The following is a 24,255-nucleotide window of genomic DNA, read 5'->3' as shown; positions in this document are numbered from 1 at the left end:
GCTGCAAATGAACTTTTCTTAGTTGTTGGATTGACTCTTTTAATTAGCTTAGTATCATAACAATCTGCCAGCTGCTACAGTCTTTTTTGCAAACTTCGCCACTTCCTTTGATGTATTAAGAGAACCATTTCAAGAGGTTTACAGCTAATTATCGATAAATAACCAACACATTATTACCTTGTAAACGCGTTAACTGATGATACATGTGGCAAAAAATGCAGAGAATCTTAATGATTTGCAGGATGAGCTAGTTTTTTGTAATTATTGCATGGGTGGAAAAAATATGATTACTAGCAAGCCCAAACATAGAGTAATGCTGACAAGCTCAATAATTAAACTTTGCTGCAAGGGCTTTGTACGGCGATTTGGTGTAACGTTCAGTTTAATGAGATGGGATGGGCGGGCAAACCCACTTTTGGAAGAAATGCTTTTGTCGGGGAAGAAATCTGTCTCTGCGGTTTATTGCTGCTGCAGTTTTCTCCATCCTGTCCTTGTGCCAGTTGCACTCACTCATGGATACAGGCCTACCAAGGGTTTGACATACAGGTAAGTGGAAGAAGAACAGAAACAGCCGGGTAAGCGAGGATCCCAAGGAGACTGAAAGCAAGAGCTTCTTCACAAGTGTGGCTTACGTTTTAATTTAGCCAGCAATATCCCATCATGCCTGGGCTCATGTATAAATTGCTGGACAGGCCGGGTTGCCTGTACTGCTGGCTAATTTGGCTGCAAGAGGAAAGCTCGGTGACTTTGAAAGGGGGCCAGAGAAGTTTCTTTTAACTTCTTTTTGCAAGTTTCTTCAAAGTGCTTGCAGCGTCTCGGCAAGGGGTGGTGGTGTGGGGGGGGGTGGTTGGTGTTGCATGCTTTCTTGTCTGCTTAATGCTAGTGAAACCAAGATGAGCCCATTTGGCCCAGTGTGCCGCTGTGGCTCTGTTCTACCTGTGACTGGAAATGTAAGGGGAAGGTCTGCACAGAAAGATCTACTAAAGCAATGAGTGAAGCCATGATACTGGAGCCAAGCCACAGTATTGCCTGCTCGTACTGTGAATGTCATAGTAAATCAATGATAAGGTATCTGTGGGATTACTGTATTATTGTTCTGTATGGCAAGTTAACAGAATTCACATACCACGTAGAATTTTATGCAGTAGGAAAGATTTAAAAAATACTGTTTTTCAATTACGTTTTAACCATGTGAGAGTGAAAGGTTTTGTTTGTAATGAATCTCAACATTAAAGATGACTTGGGTTAATATTTAAAAATTAGAGTATGGTATTTTTTGTGGTTAGTTGTCAGTGGCGTGCTTGGAGACCAATCAAGTGGGGTCATGTTGAAGGAATGAAGTACATCTTCCTGCAGAATAGGCTCCTGACTAGAATTATGCATTTAGAGTTCAGCAAGAAGGTGTTGCCAGGTTGCTCGCGCATGCGTTTTGGCATTTAAAATGGTATAAACAAATTCAAAAACGAGAACTTAGCTTCCAAGGTGACCAAAAATTGGTTTTAAGAAAATGTAGGATTATATTCATAATGTTACATGTTAGTATTCATAGAAATCATTCAAATGTTTTAAAAAGATGTTTCTTGGATGTTTATAAATATAATTTAAAAATGCAGTAGTTATCAAAAGTAAAACATCTGCTACTGATGGTCGAAAGGAGAAGAAAATATACTTTTTTGGGACTCAGTTGTTTTACTTTTCATAACCAATAAATAAATCTAACCATAAGTATTTTTTGGCACTGTACCTTGCACCTACTGCATGATTCCAAAATTATTTTCTTTGGCCTGCACTTTAATCCACAAGCAGCTCACGTTTGTACCCAGTTGTCTAGCTGGGCTTGTTGCCGAAGCAGCGTGATTGATAAATCTTCTTTGCTCAAGGATACAACATCCGTTTGAATCCACAGCCTTGGGATGCGCATGAGAGATCTGGAAAAGCACTGTTTTTCCTGTGGCTTTTGAAATTGAAATGACTATATTTTGCGTTCAAAGCAACTGAGCTCAGATGTTTGGCAGCACCAGCTGTACGCTGCTGTGCAGTCCTGGACACCCAGTTTGATCTGCAGTGGAGAAGTCATCGCGTGTTTGTTTCTAGCTTGTGTAACATCTGTAGCCGTCGAGGAAGGATGGGGGCGACTGCATGTTAGAGGCTGAGTTATGCCTGCTAAGCCTTGTCAAATCCTGTGATTTCAAAACTTACACGACTGAGGGACAGTTGTTCAGGGAATGCAGTGTGTGCAGCACATACCACAAATTCTGCTAACAAAGCTACAACTGCAGATTCTTTCTTTACTGAGCTGGTATCGGTTATGGTTTGTCTTCTGGTGTCGGTATCGTTAAGTTTGTTTTTTTGCAATAGGTTTGGTTACAATGTGCTCTGGGAAAATATAACAGGCCAGATCTGGTAAAGGGGGGTTTTGTCCACAAAAGGGACGTCAGCGATGTTGATTTGCAATCTGCAGCCAATACACTGGGCAAACACATGAAACTGAATGTCAAATACAGTGATGGGTGGCTTTGGTGATTTTGTAAACATTCCTGTATAGTGGCTTTAAAAAAAAACTATGGTGAAGCTTTGAGTTCGTGCACCGAAGTGATACAGTAGAACTGTTCCGTAAGACATTGAATAAATTAATCCAAGGTGAAGTCATCATATTATCCCAGCTGTTACAATGCCGACGGGTCTGGTCTCTTCTGGCTTTCGCTCCTGGAAAATTCTCAAGCGCACAAGCATGAGACGTCCACACCAGGACGTCAGATCAGCACGGAAGGGATCTCGGCACTACTGGGCGATAATGCTGATGGTTCGCAGATTGACACCCATAGCTGTCGGCATGTCATGGAGACCCAGGGTCCTCCAGGATATAACAAACGAGCTTCCAGCAGTTGATCACCATTCCAAAAAACCTTGGTTTACTTCTGATATAATTTTTGTCTCATGTAAAAGTGTTTTTTGTGAGCTTGAAATACTCATTGGCAATGTAACGGACAGCCGTTGATACCGGAATGCCCTCTTCCCCTGTCCGTACAGGGAGGGGAACATTGTATCTGCTCCATCGAATAAAGAAAAAAAAGTCCTCTAAGAATTACGTGTGGCTCAAAGTTAAAGTGGTTTATTCGCTAGTTTTAAAAAATGTTCAAGATTTCCTTTTTCTTTGAATTATTTGATGTCAACAGGTTTTACTTAAAATAGACATCAAGCTATTAAAATGTGATGGAATGTTTTTATGGTTAGAGGTTCAGAGTCGATACCAGCAGTAGCCGTGTTACAGTAATCTGAACGTAATCATGCCAGTTCTCAACGCCTAATAAAGGACCTGTGATGGGCTGAATATGTTCAGATACTACAGGTGTCGCTTGCTAAATTGCATAGGTCTCCTGCCAAACAGCATGTATACGTCTCAAAGGATTGTTAAGCATTATTGTACACAGGCTTCTTAAGGAATTAAGCATTTCATATAGCTGCACCCTTATCATGGTCTTTTCTCTCAATATTAAAAATGCTGAACTGCAAATTGAATTTATAGTAAACTGTGGCAGCTGCCATGTGCATTAAGTAAATTAAAACTCACTTTGCCTGTGACCCGACCTCCAGTTTGATTAAATGTATTCAGAGCATTGATGATTAGTAAGCCTTATCATTAAAAAGTGTATGAACCGGAACTAGCTGAAATAGAATCAGATTTTGCAGTGAACAGGGCTAAAGATCAAGTGATACCTGTAGGCATCCAACATTTTTAAAGGTAATCTTCAGAAAGGACAGCACTGAGAGAATTTCTCAAATGGAAAAGGTGGTGGTAACCCACCTAATGTTGAGCCTTACTTAATTTTTGAAGCAGCTCCCACAATATGTAATGTACTATTCATTTTGTTTCCCTTTCGTGTGAATTTGCTGAAGTATTTCTGGATAGGCCTATAATCACTCAGACATTTTTGCTGCTATATTACCAGGTATGCCTATAATAGTTATTAAATCTCTAATACAGATTATACTTTCTTGGGGAATGAGACTTGAAGGTAAAAATTGATTTGAACAAGAGCTGAATGGATATCATCTCCTGTTTAGTATAATAACTGTATTCAGAAATGCCTTCTGATTTGGACAGTGCTCTCTCTGAGCAATAAAAAGTAATGGTCCTTCTGACCAAAATAATAGCTTCTAGTTGCAGTGTGCATTTGACGTATGACCGATCCCATGTGGTTACAGAAAACACTGTGGAGTCCTGGATGTTGTGGTAATGCATCCTGACACTTTAAATTTTTGCATAGTTTATTGACAAATGCCGTGCAAAGAAAACAGATTTCATTTTACTCTTTGGCTGTATTCTTTGTGACTTAATATCACTTGGAAATGCAGTGCTGCTGAAAGTTGATTTGCCTGTTTTTTATTTTAGATGTGGAAATTTATTTTTTCCATCCAGTTCGTAAAATCACTGCTTGTTCCAAGGCTCGGCTATCTGGCAGCAAATCCTTCCTTGGGTGAGTGATGCGCGTGGATGCTCACCTCCAGCACACCAAGCTGTTGTCCATTGAACATGCGATAGAACCACAACCACGGCCCGCTCTCTTCCGGCACCCGGCCCGCTCTCTTCCGGCTCTCCTCTTGTCTCTCCCGGCCTGCGGCCCGCTCTCTTCCGGCTCTCCTCTTGTCTCTTCCGACACGTGGCCCGCTCTCTTCCGGCTCTCCTCTTGTCTCTTCCGGCACGTGGTCCGCTCTCTTCCGGCTCTCCTCTTGTCTCTCCCGGCACGTGGCCCGCTCTCTTCCGGCTTTCCTCTTGCCTCTCCCGGCCCGCGGCCCGCTCTCCTCTTGTCTCTTCCGAGACGTGGCCCGCTCTCTTCCGGCTCTCCGCTTGTCTCTCCCGGCACGTGGCCCGCTCTCTTCCGGCTCTCCTCTTGCCTCTCCCGGCCCGCGGCACGCTCTCTTCCGGCTCTCCTCTTGCCTCTCCCGGCCCGCGGCCCGCTCTCTTCCGGCTCTCCTCTTGTCTCTTCCGACACGCGGCCCGCTCTCTTCCGGCTCTCCTCTTGTCTCTTCCGACACGCGGCCCGCTCTCTTCCGGCTCTCCGCTTGTCTCTTCCGACACGCGGCACGCTCTCTTCCGGCTCTCCTCTTGTCTCTTCCGACACGGGGCCTGCTCTCTTCCGGCTCTCCGCTTGTCTCTTCCGACACGCGGCCCGCTCTCTTCCGGCTCTCCGCTTGTCTCTTCCGACACGCGGCACGCTCTCTTCCGGCTCTCCTCTTGTCTCTTCCGACACGGGGCCTGCTCTCTTCCGGCTCTCCGCTTGTCTCTTCCGACACGCGGCCCGCTCTCTTCCCGCCCTCCTCTTGCCTCTTCCGACACGCGGCCCGCTCTCTTCCGGCTCTCCGCTTGTCTCTTCCGACACGCGGCCCGCTCTCTTCCGGCTCTCCTCTTGCCTCTTCCGACACGCGGCCCGCTCTCTTCCGGCTCTCCTCTTGTCTCTTCTGGCATGCGGCCCGCTCTCATCTTTTTTTTTTATTTCTGACTGATCTTAACTATACTTATGTGAACCTAAAGAAAAGAGCACACCAACATTACATATTACCTTTGTGTGGCTTTAATTGAGTGTTTCAAGAGGTATCGGACTCCTTATTACCCCCACACACAGCTGAAAGTGAAGAGTCAGTCTTAAGCAGAACTGCAGATTGTATTTGTAGATGATCCAGAGGTAAGCTTTATTTAATAGTCTTATCAGTCTCAAGGCTTTTATTACAATGCACATTTACATTATTTCTCTTGCGCTTTTACCCAAAACACTTTACATTTGTACTTTTATACAGTTGGGTTTTACCACCTGGTATTTTAACCCTCCTGTTCCGAGCCCAGAGCTCTGTCCACTCCTCCACGTCATGAAATTTCATTAAATGTTTTTTGTCACGTATTAAATTAAATTGTTTTGCTAGTTTGGAGGTTTTTAAAATATATATATATATATTTGCAAACATGCAGTGTACAACTGCTGCAATTGCTACTACTGTTTACAAAAGTTACCTTTCTTTCAGAAGTGAAGTGGGGGGGGGGTAAAAACTGTAGATTTGAAATGCAGGGATTCTTGCCTGTTTAGTGAGGATAATAATGGGAATGAATGCTGATGAGAAAAGGATGAGAGCAGAAAACGAGAGGTTTCATTGCACTTTGCTTCTGACCTTGAACATGGGGTTTGAGGGTTATTAAGTAGTGACTGAATTCTGGACATTGACTACCTTGACTCTGATTCAAGAGGACAAAATCCAGCTCTTCCTGGGAGAGCGTTGCCTATTTTAACAATGCTGAAAATTAAGCTTCTTTCAGCAGGGGAGTAATGAATCTTGAAATTATTTTGGAATTGGTGAAGGAATAAAAAAAATGAATAGAAGTTACTCAGGTTGGGTTACCTTAAGAATCCCATCTGTTCAATTTGTTCTTTAACCCTTTGTTCAGGGCGTGCAGTTTTGTGTCCAGATCTGCCCAGTTCTGTCTGTGATTGTTTTAGAAGTGCCGAAGTGCAGATTCAGAAAACGCTGCTGCTCGCCCGTGAGCTGGAAGCACAGGACAAGTTTTCCTGCGATGTGCCGATGAGTCGGTGTTCTCTGAAGCTCAGTGTTCTTGTAGCCTCGGGGTGATGAAGGCAGCACAGTCTGAGAGCCTAATGAGGGCGGTGTCATCTTGAGTAACTGGTTTTGTCTCTCGTCTTTACCAGCAGTAGCTGTTTAATTACGCTCACCTGTCTTATGCGTGTTTTTAGCACCTCTTGTTGTCGTGGATTCATGTGCCTTACAGTAATATGTTCACCTGTTTGGAGGCAGACAGGCTAGTGATTTGCTCCATAATCTGCCTGTACTGTATAAAACAAAAGGGGCAAAGAAATGCTGTATAGCAACTGTATTCCTGGTCAGCTAACACTGAGGCCTCAAGAAAATAATTTGACAGATATTTGATAGATGTTACAAGAACAAATGAGGGGAGGCTGATCTCTCCCGTTTGGTTGTTGTGAATTGATCCAAGGATCTCATCCAGCTACTGCTTGACTGGAGCTAGTATGGTATGAGCGTCAACAACATGGCTGAGTAGTTTGTTCTAGACTCCCACAGCGCTTTGGGTGAAGAAGTGCCTCCTCAGTTCTCCGTTTGAAATGATCTTCCACTTTGTTTCCACTAGTGCTGTCTAGTTCATGTTTCACAGTTTAACCTGAAGAAGTCCACTGGCTTGACTTTCGATTTTTAAGGATTTTGAACACTTGAATCAGGTCCCTTTGTAGTCTTAATCGTCTCTTGCATAAAGTACACAGAGACTGAGTATTCAGACAAATTAAATTAAAATCCATCTTTGCTGAGCCCTGAAGATATTGTTGGTCTCATCCATTTTATTTATTGGGTTTTGGTTTTGCACTGAGCTGCAGGGTGTATGCATTGTTGTGATCCCCATAAAAGTGAAAAAATGAATGTGATGTGAGTATTTGGTTCTGGGTAATTGAATCATGTTATTAGAAAAATGGTACATTGGTTTACACAATGAAATATCTTGTATGATATAGATTTAGTAGTCATAACAAAATGAACTTCAGACCCCTGTGCTGTGCTGTAGGATTTTTGTGCAGATCTCTAAAGGGATTTATTTTCCATTGTCTTTCCTAGATGTTCAAAAGATTTTTCAGAATATGGGCAAGCAATTTTTTACCTTTTGATTCCAGAAGCTTTGAAAATCTTCAGATGTGACCTCAGAATGTATTGTGTTTTAATAACATTTCATTTTCCACAGCTTGCATGCAATTTTATGATTATACACCTGAAGAGTAAAACACCCCTGTGTTAAGGTTCTTGGACATGTGAAGATGTTTGTGATCCTCACAGCTGTCTATAGGGAATGACTGCGAACAGGACTTCACAGCCTGCTGATCTGCATTCAGGTGACAGAGGAACTGTATGTAGGGTTCTGGCTCCTAAAGTGTGGCAGACACAGTGGTTGGGAATCAGCTTTATTAAAACTCATTTTAAACCTCTTGAAAACCTCGAGTAAGTAAATTAAGAACAGGATTTAATTTTCACAGCAGTTCAGCGTCTGCTGCTCTGTAAAAACCCACAGGCTTTAGCAGGTCAGGCAGGATTACAGGTGAGTGAGAATGCACAACTCCTTTCCAGGGCAGCACACTGTGCTGCTAACTGTGTGTGGAATTAAGGACTTTCAAAACCACTTGACTGTGGTTTATAATTTAGTATTTCTTCCATTAGTTACTTTACAACTTAATGCTAGGCTTTGCTGAATTTCATGGTAGTTTTTCTTAAAATACATGAAGTTTTTTTCCACCCCGATACTCTGGCAATAATGCATTGATTCTAATAGAAATCTGTATTTGCCCATTTATTTTGGCGTTTTTTTTGTTCCGCATCCTGTTGCTGGTTGTGAGCATTATTGTTTAGTCTTGGGTAGTTTGGATGCTAGCTGGCGTTTCCTTGAATTGTTTCTAAAAGGAGTGATTGTGAGCAGGTGGTAGGGAGTGGAACTCACTCGGCGCTCGAATCCTACCCTTCCTTCGTGGCCTCGTGTTTAGCCTTTGACGTTTATGTACTGGTGACGTATCCCGGAATTCCAAAGGGTACGGATGGCTGCGTGCACGGATGAACTTAGACGAGCAGCCAGTTTAAAATATAAGGCTCAGTAGAAAGCCCTGCACTGCACACTTATCGGGAAGGGTGTAGATGTAAAATGTGTCCATCGCGTCATCACAGACCAAATAAAAAGTAAGACAAGATACACATGGATGAAGGAGGCTGATTGGCCAGTCATGATCATTTGGTTGTTGGTCGCTGATGGATCTCTTCCAAGATCTCAAGGACTCCAATTCAGAGACCTGGCTGGGTTGCTCGATTCAGACTCCTACAACTCTTTGTGGAAAGATGTGCCTCCCGTTTTTGTTCCTTAAGACCTCTTACCTGTGTTCCAGCAGTTTCTAGGTAGCAGGACGCTAAACGAAGCCGGGACATCACTATCTCCCTGATCAACAGAATTATTGAATTCCCAAGGAAAAAGTGCTCGCTCCTCCTTATTCCCATAGGCTTGAGGCGTTTTCCAAATGCAGCAAAATCTCAGACTGGCCTTTCTTATTAGAATTCTCCAGACGGCGGTTGCGGACACTCACAATGAACAATGTCCTTTAGCGTGGTCGTCATACTTGGAAACCAGGTTATGGTGATTGTTAGTGAATTGAATTGAAAGTTTAATTGAATTTGCGAGAAAGCGAGTGAAATATCTGTAGGCACTGAAAGCTGTCCATCCTCGGAGGGGGTATGTCTGCGCTTGTGGTGTCTCGTCCATCCCATAACAGACTCGAGCCTGGGTCGGGGAAGGTTGTCCGGGAATCTTGCGATCGCAGTTCGGGCGCCCTTCCCCTCACACACGGACGGTCCTGTGTGCTGGCGCTGTCGGAACAGTAGAAAATGTTTAGCCAGCAGTGCTGCCAGCACATTCTCAGCATTAATAGCTCTATTCTTCTGTGCTTGATGTCTGTATTTGTAAAACAAAAGGACTTTAGTCCTGTAGCTGAAAGATGCTTCAGCCTCGGGCTGTCCTATCGCTGAATGCAGAAAGGGCTTGCTGTCTCCAGTAGCTCCACAGTGAGATGCCATCAACAATAGTAAAGAAACCTGCCCCCTCGCCACTCTTCTGTAGGGGTGTCCGAGAGCCGTGGAAACAACAGACTGTGTCTTTTGTTCAGAGTTATTAATGTCAACCATGCGGCTGAACTTAGTCAGTTTAGATGCTAAACGCCTGCCATTGCTCAAGCTAGCCTCCTGTGATCTGGCCCCCTTTTTTGCTATATTGACACTCCACCTGAGTTGTCTAGGGTTATTTTTTAACATAATGTATATAAGAACATCTGAAAATTCTGCCAAGACTAAGAAAAGCTAAGAATCGTGAAAAAAATATGCAATGCATAAAACGCCAAAAAGAAACAAAGAAAAGTAAACAAACGTACAAAGAACAAATGGATAGAAATTGCTTATGCCTTTTTACGGATTTCTAGTTGAGATGGGTATAGAGTTGAAATCCACGAGAAAAGTAATCGCAGAATGTAAAACGTGTTCAAAGCTCAGTCTTTTTTCGAAACATTCAAGAAAGAGACCCCAGGTCCCATGGAGCCACTCCAGTCTGTGGTGATTTCCCATATCATTGCTTGTATTTATTTAGGAACAAAACAGCCATTGGAAATCTGTCATTCCCCAATAGGGGGACACTTTCTGTTTGTGGAGATGATTTATTGGAGCAGTGTTGGAAAGGATGTTAGAGCTGTTTCTCTTGATTGCTGAATTATCTTTTAGTCAGGAGGGAGAGGAGAACTGTCTTAAGTATTTGTTTGAATTCATTCACCCTCATTGCAGGTTTTCTTTGTTGTATGACAGTCCAACTGCTTTTTATTTGTATGAGATGGAACATTGAAGATTCTTTCTATACATTTCTATATATTTTTAGTTGTTGCTTTTGCTAGTTATGCAGTGTGTAGAGTGCTAAAGCAATAATTGTTGCCTCTAGTGAATTATTTATTAATTCACTCCATTTTAATGTTAAAAGACTTCATAAGTGGTCTTTAGTGTAGACATTCATGTGCATCAAACTGGTATCTGACAGTCCTCAGACCTCTTTTTATTCTTTGATTGTGATAAGAATGACTGCAGCAAACAAAACATCACCCTTTTAACAGCGAAGAAAAGCAGCACATTATTATTCATGCACTGGCAATTACTGTAGGTGCGAATCTTGGTTATGTAATACAGAAGCAATCAAGGCAAATGGAAGGCTGTGATTCTCTTCGTTTGGAGAGAGTTTTTTGCTTTGTTTTTTAAAACTTGGCTGATTTTATCTTAACTGTTGTGTGTTGTGTGTATGTGTGTGACTGGCCTGAAATGCGCATTTCTGTTGCAGTAAGGGGATGATATGAACATTTTCATCACTTCATACTTTAATTATACACACAATAATAGTATTCATAGCAAATTAATGTGGTTGGGATGGAATCATTAGAACATTGTCAGCAGGAAAGCAATGTTTTTAGCAAAACAGAAAGCATGCCTGGCTTTATTAATGACAGTCAGTCTTTTCACATTTTTTCACTTCATTCATTAAGCTGTAACTGCAATAATCAGGACTGAAGTTATCTGTGTATGTTCTTGGCCTCTTGTGCAGTATTCACTAAAGTTTCTCATTATAGAAAATCTGGCTTATTACACTGCTGGCTACATGGAAGCACGGAGTTTATTAATTGGTCAAATTAGTTATGATATGACACAAAGTTTGTCCCAGTGTTGCAGAAGGTATGTGAATATTAGGCATTATTTTGTTTTTAAAAGGCATTCCTCTGCTTTCTCTCTCTCTCTCCTCTGTCTGTTGCGTGCTCTCTCTTTCTCGCCGTGCTCCTGTCATGTTGCCGTCTATAACCCTGGCTGTGCTGTGGCTGGGCCTCTGTCCGTTTCGTATGAAAATGGTGTGGGAGTTAAAGTAAACTCTTTTCCCTGTTTGAAGTAAAACAAAAGTTCAGACGCTAGCTGAGGCTGCTTTCAAAAGACCAGCTGGCCATAATAGGAGCGCTGGGTTGCCAGGGCGACGGGGCCTGTTTGAAGAAGAATGCAGCCGAGAGGGCAAGCTGTTAGTGTGAGCTGGGGGAAGGAATTTTGTGTGTTCATGCATCAGCCCTCCTAATCACACGCTCAAAGAGGACTGTGTAGGCGGTTCGCGCAAAATCCAATTCTCTGTGCTGGAGCTTGTGTGTGGTTAGTACGCCGGTTTCCCAATCTGTGTGTAGAAATTCCCTCCCCCCCCACCCAGTTAATGTTTATAATACCATCTACCACTGCGTTTACATATTTCATGTGTTTGCATGCACAGTAAACCTCTCCCACTGTTTTTTAAAAATAATTTTTTAGACACCTTAGACATTCGCCAAGTATTTTTTTTCTTAACCCTCAATGAGGCTCAAAACTGACCTTTGCTGTCCGTTTTCTCCCCCCTGAGTGCTGAATGTCCAAGCTGTTTTTGGTCTGCAGATTGTCAGTGCTTGCTCACTGAATTACAGGAGGAAATCATGTTGAAGGAGATTATATCTCCAAATAATATCTTCAGAAGTATCATAACCTGAACCTTCCCTTTGATTTGGTATGACTGAGCTTATAGATGCTTTTAAAGCGGCTCATACACTCTCTGGAAGAGTTGTCGTTGCTTATTAATGCAACTTTTAAACAAGACTTCACGTTTCACATGAGTACTGAACATTTGTCTTAAGCCAAAGTGGAATCGTTTGCCAGAAGTTTTTTTTGAAATTCTGATTTTACAGAAGTATGTAAATGTATGGTATGCATAAATCAGGAAAAATGTATTGAATAGTTTGCATAAATCTAGAATTTTAAACGGCTTGTGTGCGTTTTATACATTTATGCCACTATTTGTAAAATAGAAATCTATTCTACAAAAGCAAATCATCCCTAACCTGTCTATTCCTGTTTAGAAAACACCTCAACTTTGTGTTGCCACCGGAGTTAAAGAGATCCTATCAAGTTACTGAATGACTTTATACTCGTGTAAACGGTACAGGTTTACCTCACCTTTGAAGGCAGATGGGCAGATTACTGAAGCAGTAATACAAATATTTTGTGGGTACTATCTGTAGCTCTGTAAAGGAAGAAATCTGGGAAATATGATTTCTAACTGTGAGGCAGTTTGAAACAACAAGAGCAACCAACTAATGGAGATGCATTATTTGTACACTTTCCTAAAGTGTTTCTGAGAACGCATCTTATTGTTGATCCTTATAGCATAAAACTAACCTGCTGTTGATCTCATTTCTGTTCAGAGGACCTTAGAAACAGCCTAGTGCTGAGTTAATGATCCTGTCTGCATTCTGACCTCTTGTATCTGTGCATTTTAGACAGAGGAGGCCATGAATAATTTAGGAGAAAAGTATACTTTTCGATTGTTGACTTGTCTGTCCCTTCATGTTCGGACTTTTGTACAAGAAACTAACTCCCTTCTAAGCTGTACATACATGTTTTGAAAATTGATGTAGCTGATGAAGACTGTCTTTGTATAAAAGATCTTTCCGTGTTTGTCTTCAAGCTAAAGTAGTGTTTTAGCAGGACAACCAATCAGTAACTAATGTATTAGTGAGATTAATTTGTTAAATCATTATGGCGTCCGTTTTGTTGAGTGTTTTTGTTTTAATTTGGTGTTGTTTCAATTGGCGGCTCGGAAACACGGCAGTGACTACAAGTGAAAATGTATTTTCTGCGTGGAATATCACTTCATAAACCGTGAAATGTGCTAATTTATCATCTACCACACAGTTGGCATAAATGATTCCGAGATACTTGTTCTGAAGTGTAAAAAAACAACAACAAATCAGTTCAGATGCTTATAAGTGTCTTTTTAATTTAGATTCCTCCAGCTCCGGTTGCAGTTAAGAGCCCGTTCCTGACTCACATTTTCCAGTAGTGTAATTGCATAATTAAAAACCCCTTAAAAACGTAAAACAACATTCAAGTGACCTCCAGTGACACTGCATAGCTCCACACATGCGAAACACAGTGAGTCAGATTGGACTGGTGGTTTATGGGCCGCTCCGAGTTGACTCGGGGGAAGAAAAAACTGCAAACCTTTGGGGCAACCACAGTTGAGGCATCCACAACATTCACACCCTCGTGGCTCAGAGGGAACGAGAGTGATTTCCAAGGCTTTCACACGCGCAGTCCTGTCTGTCCACAGAGGCGGCCGCTGAGGAGAGAGGTGCAGAGCAACGCGAGATGTCCTTTTAGGTTGCTCTGTTAAGGCAGCGTTCTGTGCCATGTTCCCCCTTGTTTAAATGCCTTTTTACGCACACACACACACACACACACACACACACACACACCTTCCCTTTAGAGGTTACAGTTGTGAAATGTGCGCCATCTACACAGCATCAATAGACCCTTTCTCTGCCTCGCCTGCGGCCCACGCTCGCAAGTGCCCCCTGTAACCTCACCTGCTGGTAATTGCAAGCATATGATAAAAGCTTTCAAAACCGCTTATTCATCTGCTAGTTTGGAATACTGCTTTTGGATTGTTTTGCGTTCAGTCTAGGTAAACTGCTTTTAAGAAAAGGCCCCGTGTGTGTTTTTGTTGCTTTGTTGGGAGAGATGTTTGTTGATTGTGCGTGCTGTATCAAGGCCCCTTCAAGTTCTCGATTTGTAAATGGTCCGTAGCAGGGTGTCTTCTCTGTTGTTCAGAGTTCCTCTGTACATGACATTCAGCTGATCTTTCCTGGGAAAACGCTGGTAGTGGTTTGAGTCCTGTTGGCTCTGGCCTGAGTTGATATCGTAAAAAACACAACTGGTTCTGACAGGTGAATGGCGTTCAGGAGCAGCATGATGGGGCTACAGGTACTGCTGGGTGCTTAGTTTAGTGCTTACTTTTATCACTTCTTGATGTAGACTTACATTCTTACTTTTACTAAACAAGAAAGATTATAAAAAGTGCCTTGTTCTACCACCCAAGTGAAAATGAGCTACGTATGCACTACCGTTATTGACAGGTTGTAATCTAGGATGCAGGGGAGGATTTCTATCTCACATTAAAGAAGTTTGTCACTGCTAGAGCTCAATATGGTACGACAGCTAGTAGACCTGTATTTCTCAGTCCGTAGGTAGCCTATGCACATTCTCATCGGAACACAAAAATGACGGCAGCTCTTAAACACGTGGCCTGGCTATTGAACCTCTACTTTATTTAAGAACATCTGGAATGATCTTTTGAGTGAGCCGAAACTGAGATCTAGTGATCTACAGGTGAAAGTGAAGAAGCAGCAGCAGCAGACTGTGATCAACGGTACTTTCTGGGAGAAAGGTACTTAACATGTAGTGGTTTTAGATTTTATGCGCTAGTCCTAACCATCTACACAACTGTTTTTATTCAGAATTTGATTACCAAAAGAAAAGTGCAATATGATCATTAATCCAGAGGAAGAATCTCCTTCCAGTAACTTTAATTCCTGTCTCTAAAATTGTTGAATAATTGAATAATAGTTAAATAATTGGCATTTCTTCTCAAACAGTAGCTACAGTTCTTAACGGGCTACAGTTTGTTGCAATTAATTTCTTTTGTAGTGTTTTGTGTAACGATGGTCTTTCAGTCAGTAAGAATACCAAAGATCTTATGAAAATGTAACAGACCCTGTTTTCCAATAACACTTGAAAACCAACCTTTGGCAAGCAAATTGGATGATGAAAGAAAAATAGTAATGTTCTCTTTTTTGTTGCATTGACAGAATTTTGTAAAAAAACTACGTATTTTACCCATGTTTTAGTTGAGTTCTCTAGCTCAGAAATATTTTGCAAATAAACTTCAAAAAAATAATGAACTACATAAACCCTGCCCCTCCCCTCTTCCCCCAGTCCTGTCTTGCTTTTCTGTTTTGCTTAGCCCTGGCTCCTTGCTAAATTCCTAAACTTGTTAACCAATTAGAAATGAAAACGTCTTGCCAAAAGTTGCTTGTCAGCTGTTTTTATTTTAAGTTCAATAAACTGGTATCAGCAATGACTGAGAGCAGAGTTAATTAAAAACTGCACAACTGATAAAGTGGGCAGTTTTATCAGTAGTTATTTGAAATTTCATAAAAGACAACTTCTTATGGTTTCATACGTTGATATTTGCGGTGACCAAAACTACTCGTGGTCCGTAGGTGAATTTGTTTAACCCTTACACAGAGATGGCCTTTTCTACTGTAAGAGGTGGTGAAAGACACAAGTCAAAGGCAGATAGACAACATGACCATTCATCACTTTTCTAACCCCACATCCAGCACAGGGGCGCAGGGGAGTGAGTGGGAGCTTCTCCCAGCAGGCAGCGGCGCAAGGCAGGGTGGTACGTCTGAGCCGGGACAACAGTCTATCGCAGGACAGACACAGACACGCACACACTACACAAGATAACTTTCTTAAAGGCTTTAAAAAAAATACAGAACCACATTGCGAAACATTGACAATGCAAATACATTCATGCCCAAAAATGAAGTAATCCTATATAATGCCACACGCTTATAATAAATGGCATCGTAAGAAATGCTGGAAATGAGAGGAGAGCGTTTGGCCCGATCTGCCCGTGCAGCTTTTAGTAGCTTACTGATCCCAACAGTTCTTAGCCTTGGCAACCTGCTTGAAACTTTGGAGAGAGTGTAGGAATAGTGGATCTTCAGTCAAGATGAGCTGCTTTAGTGATTGTTTCTCTTTGTGCAATTTGATTTATATCTGGAAGTGCATCCAGCATATTGATTATAAGATCTGGAAGTGCTTTACATGGAGTGGGACTCTCTTCATCTCGCACAGCAGACCAGATGGAAAGGTGAGGAATTGCTTCACCAGCGGAACCGTAGGTCAGCCAGACAGTTCAATCCCAGGGCAGAACGCAGCCAGGACAGCAGAGTCTCTCTCTCCAGAGAGATTGTGCACTAGAGGAGGGCCTTCAGCCCATCTAGCCCTTTTGGAAGTGAGGCTAACTGCAGAAGCCAAGGCATCGGCTGTAACAGCATGGCTAGGCAGCTTGCTCCAGACTCCCCCAGTCCTTTGCTTCTGCCCAGTGAGTCTAACGTTGCTGTGGGACGCCTAATGGCCAAGTAGTTGAGATGATAACATCTCATCTGGATGGGGTCTCATACAGCATAATCTTGCCCGCCTCTGTACCAGGGCATTGTTTTTTTTTTAAGAATCGTGGGCCACAGGGGGGAACGCCACCTACTGTTCCACCAACACCTCGTATAGCAACAACCTTTTTGTCTTGGCACATCTTGCTTCGCTTCTTACGTCTGGCGGTATCCAGGTAGACGGTGGTAACATTTCTGTTTATAGAAGTTTAAAGGTTTTGCTTGCTAATGTTCTTAGTATTGGACTCCTAATTGAAGGTTTGCCAGTTTACAAAACCAGGAAAAATATTTTAGCTGCAGTGTTAAATGTTTTTCATTATCATACTTCCAAAAAGCTGTATGTCTCTTCCTGTCGGCTGAAGATGGCGTTTCTTGACAATGCAGTACAATACTTCTAGAGAATCGAGATGTTTTCTAGGAAGCAAGTTTCTTGGGAAAAACTGTAACATCTTGCAACCATGAAGAAACATTTATCCTAAAAAATTATAGAATCGCTTCCTTCTTATGTTCTGGGCTTAACCTGAAATTTGTGGTATACTGGCCAATTCATGTTTTGAAGATTTGGTTATTGCAGTGGAATATTGAGGATGGTTCTGGCTGGGCCATAATATTTTAAAAGCAGTTTTTAATTAAAGGTTCTGTTATACTGATAGCAAAGTCAAATTTGGAAGAGCTGGTTTTTGCCTGAAGTGATTGATTGTCTAAATGTCATTACGTAGCCAGTTTTATTAGATTCCTTTCCCGTCTCATACAATATTCCAAAGGATCCATCGCTCAGATAAAAGGCTGAAAAATTGAATGTCTGTCTTGTTCTGTCTTGTTTGGCTCGTGCTCTTAATTTGACTCAAATTAGTTTTTAAGTTAAATTAGTTAATTTACTGTATTTTCTTATCAAGACCTGACAGCCCGGGGGCGATGTTCACTTTCCGGATTTCTGCGCTCGGCCATGCTGGCGGTATGCCCGCTCCAACCTGGGACCACCGCGGGGGTAAAAAACCTCCCAGCTGTAGCCAACGGGGAGGTGGATTGTCAATGATGCACGGGGCTGGCTCGACTCGGGGAGTCGCGCTTTCCCACCTGGCGTGGCGCGGTGAGGCGACGGGGCTTGCGGCTGGGCTCGTGCGGTTGGCGGCCCAGCAGCGATTCTAGCCCACGCTATCTCCAGTCATCGTGCCTCCCTTTTGTGTGGTAGGTTGTTTTGGTCTCAAGGCAAAGCACTTCACCGGTTGACGCAGAGTTCTTTAGTGTAGTTAGTTGCGTAACGTTTGCAGTGGCAAGCAAAGCAGTCGCCGGCCCTTGATATTTCACATCTTCAGTGAAGCGGTCCTGCGGTTTTCAGAGCTCGGACGGGGTTTTTGGCTTCCGGAAGGGGCGGGGCAGCAGTCGAGTGTTCTGACCTGGGTATGGGGTTGGCACAGGTGGCCGGGGCCCTTCATTGCCCAGTTTCAGCCCTGCGCTCGGCTGGCTCTGGGCCCTTCATTGCCCAGTTTCAGCCCTGCGCTCGGCTGGCTCTGGGCCCTTCATTGCCCAGTTTCAGCCCTGCGCTCGGCTGGCTCTGGGCCCTTCATTGCCCAGTTTTAGCCCTGCGCTCGGCTGGCTCTGGGATGCAGGCGTCTGTGGAGGGGGAGGCAGGTGTCTCTTTTAGCCAGATGCAGTAGAATCCTCTGTTTCTGTCTTGGAGAGCCTTGTGAGCCTAATAGAAAATAATGTCAAGAGGCTTACTGGCCACCCCTGTACGCTTTCTCGCCGGAGCGTCATCATTCCAAGACCTCGATTAAAGCCCGAAACAAGAAGGAGTGCTCTAGGTCTCTTTCATTTATCAACCGCTAGGGACCTTGTGAAAGGCTTTGAGCAGGCTGAATAAAGCCTACACCGGCCAGTTTAGTCCTTCCCTACAGGTCTGGGGCTGCTTCCCTGTCCCCCTTCAAGGCTGGGATTAGGAGCCCCTGTTGTAATAAGAGGTGATGGACTGAAGGTCACTGTGTAAAATGTTCTTTAGTTTTAAATCATCTGTCTGTCTCGGTTGCAGGGTCGCCCTTCATATTTTGGTTAAGTCTGTGGCGTCTAGCTACAGTATATCAGGTGTGAATCGGCACCAACAGAGTTTGAGGCAGCAAGCAGAAACGTATGCAGTCTGAAAGGAAAGTAAAGCAAAAACACTTTAATCTGTGAGGCAGTACTGCCGTTATCGTCTGTTTTTTTGTTGTTGAGTTTTTGTAGCTGTCTTACCACCAGGGGTCAGTGTCTGTATTTTTGCGTTACTGGCTTATGATTGATTCCCCTGTAGAGTATCAGTAATGGAATACAAAGGGCCTTCTAGAAGACTAAATCTCTTTTAACAGCAACCAGCTCTCCTAGTAAGCTCTTGATGCAGGTCTGGAGAGGCAAGGGAATCTGGGTGTGGACACGCAGACATGCAGCTTGAAATGCTCTTTACTGACTTTACTTGAGTCACTGGGCAGTGCTGCTTGATTCCTGGGAAATGAGAGCTTTTTCTCGCTCTCGCCACCCTAACGTCGGTACCTACATTGCAGAGCAAGGCTTGGCTCCAGTGATTCCCTTTGGGATTTTTGCTCATCCCTGGAGCACCTCAATCCCCTTTCCCTGTCCGTCCTCTTACTGTACTTTTTAAGTTGCATTGAAGCAATCGCAAGGTTAATGTTTACGTGATATTGAGTTACTGTGTGTATGATCGCAGAACTGCGATTTCCGCAAGAGCTTGATTTATTTAATTATTTTTCAGAGCACATGATTTGTTGCGAGTTCTAGACTTCTTTGAAGTATTTCGCTAATTTTCATTTGGTTGTTGTCTATGTATTGAGTCTGTTTTCATGTTTTATATTTCAAACCTTTTTTTTTTGTATAGGAGTAGGAAAATCACCTTCACAAATTTGTTTTTGGTTTTGTTTTGCGAAGGACTCCTTTCCGCTCCCAAGCAGCAGGAAGGATTCTGTCTCTTGGAAGGCTTGTGAATACAAACCTTTCCCTGTTTCGCATTTGAGGATCATAATTTTATGTAGTTCTGTATAGCATGACGTCGGTCAAATGAACTTATTTGAAATATGAAACTGTCGAATAATCAAGACTGCAGACGTTTACAGCAAAATGTGGTCACAGTCAGATAGGGTTACATCCTTAATAACCCACTTCTGCTACCTTCCCCCGTTTGATATCGTTTATTTATTAAGAGCTTTGTTTTCCATACCATCAGGAGCCATTATTTTTCATTTAAACATACGAGCACAAACAAATCCATTCTGCTCTGTTTTTCTGCACGCGCCTGTCTCAGGTTATTGACATGGTTGAGAGGTTTATCTAAGCTGTTGCAATCTGGGTGAAACTCGTGTGTGGGTGTATGTAGATGGAGGTGTGGCCAGATTTCAATCAAGGGTATGTATTTATGAGCAGCAACTACATATTTGCTAGAGGCAACTCTGTGCTTTACAAAAGAAAGGGTTTGAAAGCATACATGGGAGATAAATTTCCCTGTTGGTATCATTGGACTTGGAAGCTCACGGCTCCTTCCTGCAGAGCGAACGCTGATCCTAAATCTCAGGTCAGTATTGTAGGAGAGAGGGAGGGGTTCTGGGCACGGGTGCCACTCATTGGTGCTTCTGTTCTTACACAGAATCAGTGGTGCTCATGTAGAGAGCTCCCTCAGAGGCTCAGGCCTGGCTCTGTGCCCCGATATTGTGCCTTTTCCTGACGCGCGGCAGTCCGGCTGCCCAAGAACAGCACCGCAGCAGGAATACGGTGAAGAATGTCTGCTGCAGGGGCTCTTCGTTTCAGAGAGCTTTTAGTTTGTTTTAGATAGCATGCTCTTACAAGGTGGGTTGTTTATTTTAAAGAGGGGTGCCTCTCTGGTTGAGAACTATTATCTATATAGCTATCTTAACTAGCTCTTTATCAGGCTGGCAAGCTGGGGAAAATAAGGACCTCTTTAAGTATAAACTCTTTGCCTGTGAAGTGCTCTGAATCATGCCGAATTGCTACCTATCTTGGTCCTTTCAGTTCCCACAAAGAACAGAGATCAGCGATGTCCTACCTGAGAACCATGATGTATTTCTATTGCCAAATTTAACACATAGGTCCACTGTTTTTGTTGGATCAAATATTCCAGAGAAGAGAAAAAAAGGTGCATATTTTCTAGGAGAGTAGCCAGTATCTACATTAATTATGAAACTATGCGCTGTAGCATAGGGATTATTACTGTGGAGCCAGGGCTGCTTCTGTGGTAATTGTTGATCAAAGTGGTTAACCCTTTTTAGACTGCTTTTCTGTTCATGTTCCACTGCTGCTAGCCTATTTCTTACAGACCTTTGAGTTATGTGTGTTACCGCTGAAAAATCACTGTCTTACAATAATTTCCAGAGTTCCATCATCAAACCAGGGTAGAATGTGCTGAAGTCCTTACTGAAGGAGTAACAGCACTCGTTGGAGCGCGTCTTGAGCGGTGTGATCCCGGGCATCGTGGGTTTGAGCACTAGCTGACAGTGAGCAGATTCCACAGGCGGGACGGCACGATTGTTGGGGTGCCGGCAGTGTGGGCGTGGGGAGACTTGACCAGGGCTCTCCTGGCTCTCGGTAAACAGTGCTGGTGGGCGTACGGCGCTGTGGGTGAGGGGTGCGCCTCTGATCCCATCCCAAGCGGCTTGGAGGAGTGCCCATAATTCCTCATTCTCTCCTGTGTGCGGTTGCGGGGTTCCATCAACTAGAAGCACAAAAAATGTTGATTCTGGATTTATTTAAAAAAGGCTAATTTACTAATGAGTAATAATTCCTAATGTCTAAAAGTGGTGTACATTTTTTAAATCCGGTAGAGTAGTTTAAGTGTACCCCTACAGTAAAATAATATATATCTTCCAGGGTTTATGGATAAAGCTAAAAATGAAAAAATGTGCAGTACATTGAGGCCATCTAAAATTATACAGCTTTACAGTTGTTGTTGCAACTCAATTCATCAAACAGGATTAATTTTGAGCAGTGTTTTCACAAATAATTGCTGTTCCTGAAATCATGTATCTTTCAGCCTGTAGATTGCCCAAGACGTGTGTGCAGAAAAACATGAATATTACTTTGTGGAGGAGTGTTAATCATCTTCTATTTAATCGCGGGGCACAAACCAAACTGCAGTATGTTTTGACAAGGGGTATTCCTGGTTTCATAAAGGCAAAAAAAATATTTGAAGGAGTTACTTTACATCAGTGTACTCAGTTCTAAAGTGCTATTATGTACTGCAGGAAGGAAAAATGTTATGGCTCTAAGAGAACATGGGTTCATTGCAGTCTTTGGATGGTATTACTACCCTAGTGAAAGATAAACTAATTCGGTTCTTATATTTGTTCTTTGAGGTTGAATTGTATGTTTAGTTTTTCAGATCCTTTGCCAAAGAACTTGTATAGTGCAAACATTATCCAGATGCAGTCACACCTGAGGGATTCCACTGGGAATGCAGGCAGTCGTAAGCATACCTTGTTCAGATTGGTTAAACCCTGAGAAAGCAACGAAACAAGGAAAAACAAGTTGGTGCTGCACTAATGTGGGGATGCACAGCATGGTCCTGACTTCGCTTTCCGATTCTGAACAAGCTGGGCTGCACAGGTCTTGGGATCCCTTTCGCAGTTGTCTTGAGCAGCGAGCACATACTAATTAAAGCCCAATATGTGTAATCCTTGAGGAACTGTGTATGCTTGGGTCTACCATGTGAGGATAATTCTCACATCCAGCTATGCGTCTGTGGAGTCTACCTGAAAAAAGGCTCTATTGGGTCGATTTTATTTAACCTGTTTTTAAGCAGATGGCCCATTTTTCATGTTGTCCAGGCTTAAAATATCAAAGTCCTCCATTTAACATAGTTTCTGTAAAGTCTGATGTCTTGCTTAATAATACACCTTTCGCTGTCCACCAGTTTGTTTCTCATTTATAGTCCATAGATCTGCAGACTGAATAGAGGGGAGTGTGAAATACTCGGAATAAGAGTATAGGGTGGGTCTTCTCTGAGCTCCATGATGAGCCTCCGTATACGCTTTCCGCCAGGTCTTTTTCTCCTGCACCTGAATAGGTTGTGACTTGTGTGATCCTTTGTGGGAATCGAAAGTCCCCACATTCACAGCCTGAATGGTCCCGGCCCAGTACTTGAGAAATGTTCAGGGACTTGTCATCCCTGTGCCAGCAGAGGATTTCAGGAGTTCTGGCAGAAAATGCAGGTACAGGACCAGAGCCCACCTCAGCAATAGCATCTCGAGAAACTCGAGTAAGGGGAGGGTTTTTTCCCCTTGTTTTCTCTCCAAGTCCAGTACTGAGCCTATCCGAACGAATGCGTGCACTGAAATAGAGAGAGGCTTGAGAAGGTGTGTTGCAGGTTTATGTAAATGTGCAAAAACAATTTAGCAAAAAGAAACTAAAGACATCAGGAAGTCTTCTTCAGTGTTTGCAGTTGCCTGTTTCTAACAGGGTGATCTGTGTTGCACTTAATGCAGTCTTTGCCTTGAGTGTTGAACATAGGTTCCTAGCAGAATGGAGATTTTGATTGCTACAGCTAGTTTTCGGTGAACACGCCTGTACAATCATGCACAGTGCTGTAGGTTATTGATCAACAAAAAAGCAAACAAAAGACAATTTGAGAGTCAAAGGTGTGTAAGAAACCTGTGTATTTGTCAGACTCCGTTAACTAACAGTAACCTGCCTGCCTATTTTGAACATTTGAAAGAAGCCCCATATTTCTTAAGACGCAAATTCTTTGGAGGCCAGTTTTTGTTAGCAATTAATGAATACTTTTAAATTTTCTTGTGAGGTATATCCAAAAAGGTTTTGTTATTGAGGTTTATTTCAGGACAGAACCGAGACAGAATGCAAGTAGAAGTGCTGATTTCTTTTCTTTTCACTGAGCTGCTAGCCTTCTGAGTTAAATGACCCATTATACTTGGGGCTGCTGTGGAGCCCTTACATAGTCCATGTAGTTTGTCCTTTCAGTAAATGAGGAGAAATAGTCCTTGAAATGAAGTGATGCCCCGTTGCAGTGATTCTGTCCTCTACTCTTCTGTCCTGTCCTCGTTTCTCAGAGAGATGAGACCTCTTCACTCTTCTATCCTGACACGTGGCCCGTGGTAGTGTTCATGTAGCACAGGAACCGGGATGTCATGAAAACATATAATTGGTGGAATAAACCAATAAAGAGACAGAAGAGAGAGAGTTGCATTTCTGCTGTAATTACAGTTGCATGGATTGGTGTTAAACATTGCAGAGTTCAAACTTGCCTAAATTATTCCAGTGTTTACAGAAAGGCTTGAGGGCCTGGGGTGTTGTTTGTCTGTGAAAATGGAAAATGTTTGTATTTCTTTCTGAAAGGAGTGGGTTGCTGGTAGAAGTTCTTAAGAGACGGAAAGCTGATGAAACAGGCTGTGACTTCTGCTGTTAGTGGAATGCGCCGGGAAGCGCTTTCCTGGAAGACAGCTTGCCGAGAAGTTCGTGCCCCGTGAGGGGATGGCGATGCCCCCGCCACCACTCGCTGGCGACAACACCGGCACCGCCGAGAGCTGCAGACTGGGCACTGGGGGGGGGAAGCACAGGAATCAGGAATGAGAAATATAGGAATGGCAAAAAAAAA

The 24,255-nt window shown here is 42.9% G+C and overlaps 1 protein-coding gene across 1 annotated transcript in view; it reads left to right on the top strand.

Annotated features, from left to right (window-relative positions):
• Positions 1-24,255, top strand: part of frs2a (fibroblast growth factor receptor substrate 2a) — a 49,735-nt gene that overhangs the window by 14,796 nt on the left and 10,684 nt on the right. The gene's annotated exons all lie outside the window — the stretch shown is intronic.

The sequence above is a fragment of the Atractosteus spatula genome, chromosome 8 (genome assembly GCF_055471065.1).
Source record: "Atractosteus spatula isolate fAtrSpa1 chromosome 8, fAtrSpa1.hap1, whole genome shotgun sequence".
Lineage (NCBI taxonomy): Eukaryota > Metazoa > Chordata > Actinopteri > Semionotiformes > Lepisosteidae > Atractosteus > Atractosteus spatula.
Note: the sequence above shows the minus strand (reverse complement) of the source record. Positions and strands in the feature narration are given on the sequence as shown.